This window comes from Acomys minous (genome assembly GCF_964271855.1).
Source record: "Acomys minous genome assembly, chromosome: 8".
Taxonomy (NCBI): domain Eukaryota; kingdom Metazoa; phylum Chordata; class Mammalia; order Rodentia; family Muridae; genus Acomys; species Acomys minous.
Window position 1 is genome coordinate 10,713,044 of NC_140489.1, and position 7,995 is coordinate 10,721,038.

At 40.2% G+C, this 7,995-nt stretch overlaps 1 pseudogene across 1 annotated transcript; it reads left to right on the forward strand.

Annotated features, from left to right (window-relative positions):
- The first annotated feature begins 2,482 nt into the window (after nt 1–2,482).
- Nucleotides 2,483–3,219, forward strand: LOC311602773 (peptidyl-prolyl cis-trans isomerase A-like; annotated as a pseudogene). The gene has a single exon. The product of its transcript is annotated as a peptidyl-prolyl cis-trans isomerase A-like (transcript).
- Nucleotides 3,220–7,995: the final 4,776 nt, after the last annotated feature.

Here is a 7,995-nt window from a genome sequence, read left to right on the forward strand (position 1 = left end):
ATCAGCTGGACTGATCTACATCAGCTTTCAGCAAGTCCAGAACTCAGCAGCTTGCAATCCACAGGTGATCTATGGATGGAGTCTGTTATCCAGGTAAAAATCTGATGAGACGAATAAAGACGAGGGACAGAAGTTTAAACTGTCTAATAATTGGGGAAGGTTAGGAATCCCATGAACAAGGGGGAAAATCCAATTTTCAAAAACAGGTATACTTATCTGGTGGATCCAGGTCTTATGACTTTCTACTTCCCTGAAGCTTATATAAATTTTAGTTTACAAGAGGAAATATATTAGTATCACTGCTGTGCTGGCATAATGTTCCTGCAGACTGGGTACAGTTTATCTTTGTTCATTTAAATGCTGATTTCTTTACCCAACTCTCTGGTTTCAATCCAGACAGTGCATTTTGATGTTTGTTTTAAGTATCTCCTGTCTTAAGTTTGTGTAAAAATGTCACATTTTTGTTCTCTGCATTGCCAATAAAAACCAACTAGCCAATGCTGAGGAATAGCAGAGAATAAGGTGGGACATCCAGGTCCAGTGAGGGGAGAAGAGAGAGTGGGAGGAGAGGAGGGATGCATTGCGGAAAGGACTGGAAAGCACCAGGAGGAATGAGCCAGACCTAGGATAGGAGTAAAAAGCAACTACAACATGGGATGTAAGAACGGGAGGAAGCTATACAAGCTTGGAGGTTTAGGACGGAGTAATTATTGCACAGCATTGTGCTATCAGCTAATTAAATAGCTCCTGGTCTCTTTGTGTGGTTATTTGGGTCTATGCCTCATTAAAGAGTAACTGCTTATATTAATAATTCAATATTAACTATTCATAATCATTCAACAAATGGCAAATCAACATGGGGCTTGAATCTGAGCTTGCAGCTGTAGAAGTCCTAAGTGAAAGGCATTTTCTTAGCTAACGAATGAGGAACCAAAACCCAATACATTTCACAAGCTCTGCTCCCTGCTATTATTGCCCATGGGCTCAGCTCTCACAGAACAGCGGTGTCTATGGACACATGGCAGGTTGGGTAGGTGGAGCTGGGAGGCAGAAGGTGGCCCTCAAGACAGCCAGGCCTAAAACTACACCCCAAATCGAAAGCGATATGGCGGGGGAAGCATGGACCTTTTCTGTTTGTTGTGGCTGCTGTTGTCATGGACCTTGTTGCTATGTGTTTACTTGTGGTCCACGCCCTCTCTGCGAAAGTTCAAGGAGAAAGCAGGGAGAAATCGGAGAGATGCAAGGCTACATTACGGACATTAAGACTAGAGAAAGAGAAGGTGATCTTCCTGATAGAAACTAAACTGATGGTGGCTAGAACTCAGAGCTCTCTGGCTGCGAGATGTTTATCAGCACTTTCTGGGACTGGCCTGCCAAACACTTCTAAAATGCCCGTATTCCAAGGAATGACACACAGGGTTCCACCACTGCACCCTGCGATGACACAGCTGGCCCCAAATATAAAATTTTCTTGTCACTTTACTAGAATTTTGGTTGAAAGTTTTGTTTTTCCCTACAGTGGAAATAGAGAGGATATTTTTGTTGTTTGACATTGTTAAAGCATGAGATTTTTAAAGATTCTGACTGGATCTGAGATAAAAACAAAATTTAAACAAGTCAATGATAACACACGCCTTAGTCCCAACACAAAGGAGTCAAAGACATGCAGATCTTGGAATTCTGGATCAGCCTGTTTATACAATGAACGCCCCTGCTGATAAGCCATTTTTCAAAGCCATGGCTCCAGAGGGGGGAAAAATGGTCAGTTTAAAATTTCCTGCTGCCATCAGCACAGATTGATGCTTTCTTAGGCCAGATGCCACCAGCTCTGGTTCTTACTTGATTATTGCTATGGGGAGGGGGGTGGCAGGGGAGGGGGGGATGGTGAAGGAAGGGAGGGCTAGGGAGGAAAAAAAGGGGGAGAAAGAGGGAGGGAGGGAAGTAGAGAGGGAGGGAGGGAGGGAGGGAGAGAGAGAGAGAGAGAGAGAGAGAGAGAGAGAGAGAGAGAGAGAGAGAGAGAGTTTCTGTTAGTCAATATAAGAACCCAAGGTTAGACTGGGAGACAAACATGGAAGCTGCATGCCTCCCCCAGACAGAAAGCTATTGAATGCGGACTAGGTGTCATGTTGCTCTGGTAGCCAACCTATACCTTTAAACCCGAAGACACTTTCACACAGGGGACAGGTTATAGCAACACCTGGCACAAAAGACACAGAGGACTATACAGGCAGCAAAATGCATGTCAGCCTAAGTTAAGTCCCGAAACCCAAAAATGTAAAAGCTATAATTCATATGTTTAAAAAATTGAACCACCTATACCATATGGGAAAAGGGACAAGGCAAAGATAGGCACAACAAATGAAAAAAAAATCCAGGTACAGGATACCTAGGGCATACTTAATTCTGAAAATAAAGAAATTTACAGGACAGCCAAGGCTACACAGAGAAACCCTGTCTCAAAAAACCAAAAAACCGTGCTTTGCAGACGCCGCCGTCCCTTCTCGTCGCTTGCTGCAGCCATGGTCAACCCCATCGTGTACTTCGACATCGGGGTCGATGGCGAGCCCTTAGGCCATGTCTCCTTCGAGCTCTTTGCAGACAGAGTTCCAAAGACAGAAAGATAGCAGAAAACTTCCGTGCTCTGAGCACTGGAGAAAAGGGATTTGGATATAAGGGTTCCTGCTTTCACAGAATCATTCCAGGATTCATGTGCCAGGGTGGTGATTTCACACGCCATAATGGCACTGGCGGCCGGTCCATCTATGAGGAGAAATTTGAGGATGAGAACTTCATCCTGAAGCACACAGGTCCTGGCATCTTGTCCATGGCAAATGCTGGACCAAACACAAACGGTTCCCAGTTTTTTATCTGCACTGCCAAGACTGAGTGGCTGGATGGCAAGCACGTGGTCTTTGGGAAGGTGAAGGAAGGCATGAACATCGTGGAAGCCATGGAGCGCTTTGGGTCCAGGAATGGCAAGACCAGCAAGATGATCACCATTTCCCACTGTGGACAAATCTAATTCTTTTGACTTGCGGGCATCTTACCCACCAAACCATTTCTTTTGTAGCTCAGGAGAGCGCCCCCGCCCCATCTGCTCCCAGTACCCTGTAGTCTCTGCTCTCACTGAAGTTCTTTGGGTTCCATATTGTCCTCATTCCCCTCCAAGTTTAGCTGGCTTGCAGAGTTAAGTTTATGAGATTATTAATAAAAAGTAAATAGGGAAAAAAAACACCAAAAAACCAAACCAAACAAAAACAACAACAACAACAAAAAAAAAACCCCAAACCTCTGAACAGGTACAAAATGCCTAAAATATGCTTCAGTACTAAAATTAAAAAGAGGTTTATATAGTTTGTTTAAAACATAATGCTTTTTCTATTGTTCAGGGCAGCTGGCTTGTCTCTTTAAAGGGGAGGTGTTCTCATGGGAGGCAGGTAAGGGCTTGGTCTAACACAACAGGCACCGTAGAGGCCAGAACAGGACATTTAGATCTATACAATCTTGTTTAAACTTTAGTAAGGTAATAATTGTATGTTCCTTGGTAATGGTAACTATCATACATCCTCTTTGAGAAGGGTCAAAATGAGACAAAACTAAATCCAAATGTTCTGTCTTCTACTCATGCAAAGGGCATAAAACCATCCTTAATTGAGCTGTGCATCCTGAATATTTCATACATTGGTAATTTGAGGACTGTATAATGCTTGTCAGAAATTATACATTTTCAGAACAAAAGAGCAGGACACTGGTGATGCCGGATTAGACCTGACAGGATTCATCCTCCAGGATTCTGAGGCACTGACACATCTGTTCCAGCAACCTGCATGTTCCAGCCTCACTGCTACTCGTCAAAGCTGCCTCCCGGGAGAGCTTTGTAGAAAACTGCTGATCTCAGTTGGTCCAGCATTTCAGAGTGTCCCAAACAGGACTTCTATTAAGAGTAAAAATTTTTCAATATTTTAGCGACTGGACCGCAAATGCTATTGTTAGCTTTCTTAATCATTTTTTTCCAGTTCTATTTGGACCCCCATAAAGGCATTCTTTGCTTCCCAATTAGAGAGAATTGGCCACGAGAAGAATGATGCCCCATTTCACTTTAGGGGGGTTGGGTAAGTTCTTGGCTATTTTCTTGAGCTATGGATGTTTATTGTCACTAAGAGCTGATTATAAGTTATTAATGGTCTTATTCAGAGAGAAAATGAGGTTAGACTCAAGGATCTCTCTCTTTTTCTTTTCTCTACCTTTCTTTCTTAAGTATGGACATAGGGATTGACAAGAAAGAAGGGGAATATAGAAAATATATAGAAATGATAAGACGAAAATAGATCATTGCATCTATCTACTCCTCAATGTAAGGCTTTAATTGTTATTCTCATAGAAGGTTATTTTTAATTCATTGGTAAAAAATTTTGTATATTAATTAAAATATATTTATTTTAGATACATTGGTATAAAATTTAATTATAGATTATTTTTGACACACATATCATATACAAACTAATGGGTAGTAAGTCAGATTCATGGTCATGCCAAATACTAATCTAATTTAGCAAATAAATATACATCTTAGATTTAAAAGATAGATAGGATGATAGATGATAGAGTCTTCAAAATCCTCAGAGACCTACAGAATATGGCATTTTAAAATGTTTTTGTTATTTTAAAAATGTTTTGACAACAAGACAGGTTAACTCCTGCCTACCTCAAAGAAAAAGATGAGCATCAAAGAACCTCCATTTGGAGATGGTTTCAAATACGGAAAACAAGCCACTGGGCAAAACTGGCCTCATTTCTGCCACAGACAGAATTCTGCCCAAAATGGGAAAGCCTTGATACAGGCTGAGTGGACTGCCAAGCTCTGCCTAGACAGGGTAAGTAACTCCTCAATAATTCCTGCTTCACAAATATGTCTGTCAGATATACTGAGCCAGAAGGCTGAAGATGATGCTCCAATGTTACAGAAAGTTTTGAGTGGCTGTCTAGGTAGCAAACTGCCTCTATCATTTTTTTTTCATTTTCGAAGCAGCTAATCTGTTTACTCAGGTAATTAATTTTATTCTTTCTCAAGTCTCTGATGGTGCTGAAGACTAGATTATTATAGTTTTACAATTAAGCCTAGTTGTTTAGGAATTTAAATGGATGTTTTAAAGTCTGGATAGATGTTTTAGGTTAATAGGCTGGTAGCAAATAATTTAGATTCAAAACTTGTGGTGCACGCCTTTAATCCCAGCACTCGGGAGGCAGAGGCAGGTGGATTGCTGTGAGGCCAAGGCCAGCCTGGTCTACAAAGTGAGTCCAGGACAGCCAAGGATACACAGAGAAACCCTGTCTCAAAAAACCAAAAAAACAAAACAAAACTTTAGACTCTCATATATAGAATAGATAATATTTTCTCCTAAGTTGCCAAATACATACAGACTGGACTTTGCAAATTTAAATCTTACCTAATAGTTTTCATAAATGTTCCATAATTATTCTTGTATATTATGATTTAAAGTAAAGGAGACTTTTACTGGACTTAAGTGGGGGAAATATTAGCATAATGTTCTTGAGGACTGTCACTAAAATAATAATTCAATATTAAATATTAATAATTATTCAACACAATTATATTGAAATCTATATTTTTTAAAAAGCAGTGACAGGTATCTGTAAGACATCAAGAGTAGACTCATGGCTTTGAGACTTAGTAAAAGCTATAATTTTGGGTAAAAAAAGCATGAACACTCTTTTCTAGTCCAGAGGGCTCGGTATACATATTAGACAGAGATGGTTTTAGCATAATAAGAAGAACAAGTCTATATCCAAAAGACAACCAAAAGGAAATTAAAATATTGTGCTTGTGACTGAATAATAAGCAGTTATTACACCACTCTATTGAAATTAAAAAATTATAACAACAGTATAGAATGGGGAAAGAAATTTGAAGCATTTTTTATTTTTCATATGCCTTAAATCTCTTTATTATAGCTTTATAACTTGCATTTATATACCTTAAAGCATCTTTTTAGACTCTCCAACCTTCATAACTTGCATTTACCAAGCTTCAAACATCTTCTTAGATCCTCAAACACTTTTATTTACCAACCTTAAAACACCTTCTTAGATCCTCATAACTCAAACTTTTATATCCTCAGACCTTGCATAAACTTTACACTTTTTCTTTATCTAGTTATTCACCATGAGACACAGACAGTTGATTACTTGGAGCAGTCATTTAATGAAGGAGCAGTAAAAAATTACACTGAAATCTGTTTACTTTTTGACATGAAGCCTAGGAGCAAGGCAAAACTGCCATTTTACTTAAGAGATCCAGTACCTAGTAGTTTTAACTAGCTGATGAATTGACCCATGAACTAACAGTGGATCTAATTGTTCTCTAGCTGTCAAACTCCTATTAGTTTAACCATCAATGTGATCAGAGACCTGAGAAGGATAGTTGTAACCTAGATGAATCTACATATCAGTCAAAATGACAGAGGTGACCAGTCAGTCCACCACCTAGACAGTTGTCCCAGGCTCCTATGCTTTTCATGGCAGCATGGACAGCGGCAGTGTGGCCACCAGGCACCGAGGACAAGAGACTGTTCTCTGTGGAAGAACCTGAGAGAGAATAATCTCACTTCATTTTCAGCAATGTGAAACAATAATCTTTCCATTGTTCAGTTTGTCCACAGTTCACACTGTAGCAGTGGTCGAGGCATTGAGGACAGTCTTTCCCAGTGGCTAGAATACCACACTCCAGAGTTGACATCATCTGTTGCTCCCAAATCTTCTCAGAAGCCTTGAGGAGTTACTGTTAAGATTTGGGAGTCTCTGTCATAATAAGCTTAAATATATTTAATGCCATACTTAGCAGATCTCTGGATCAGATGAAAAGTGACTAAACAAATTGACTGAAAAAGAAGAAGAAAAGAAGGAATCCAATTAAAAAATGTACGATGAATCTGAACAAAGACTTCTCAAAAGGCAAATTAAAATGGCTAATAATTATTTCAAAAAGTGTCATCATTAGCAATCGTAGAAATGTAAACCAAAACAACTTTGGAATTTCATCTCACCACAGTGAGAATGACCAAGATCAACAAAACAATGACATTCTGGAAATCAATATCTATCACGTGACCCAGCTATGCCAGTCTTTTGCATATGCCCAGAGTACACATCACTCTACGCCACACGTATCTGTTCATCAGTGTTCATTGCTACTGTATTCATAATAGCTAGGAAATGGAAAGAAATGAATGGATAATGAAAATGTGGTACATATATGCTATTGAATATGATTCATCTATAAATAAAAAGGAACTGAAATCATGAAATTTGTAAGTAAATGGATAGAGCTAGATCCTGAGTGAGGTGACCCAAGCAGAAAGACAAAAACCTTATGTTCTCTCTCACGTGTGGATCCTAGCTCCAAATATCCAGATGTGAGCATGTGTCCAAGAGCAAGCACAGAAATTCAGTAGGGGGGGGGTATGTTCCTACAGGTGGGAATAGCAGGATGCAAGGGATATGGAGAAATGAGGGAAAAGGGGAGGGGTTTTGGTTTAGGAGAAGGGAGGGAAATCAATACAGGAGAGGTAAATAACACCAAGGACTTTGAAAATGCCTTAAGGGGATCAGGGAGTATTTCTGTGGAACAGGTAGGTGATCCGGTTTCACTCCTGGTGATTTTCCTCTGCACCGTGGGCTCCAGGCTGAGTCAGCCAAAGTAGATATCTGTTTGGACTTTACTGCTGTAAGTAGGGACCTAGGATAAGATCCGCACACAAATGTTCTGGTTGTGTAGGTTGATCCCAGCTGCCTGTCCTTCCTGTGGCTTTGTAGTCTAGACCCCAGGTAGATCAGATCTTCTGGGGGTGCAGCTGTCTTTTAGCTCTGTCTCTATACCCTGTAGAGGTGTCCAACCTCTTGGAACTTAACAGAGAATTCTCAACACAGGAATATCAAAGGGCCGAGAAACACTTAAAGAAATGCTCGTCCTCGTTA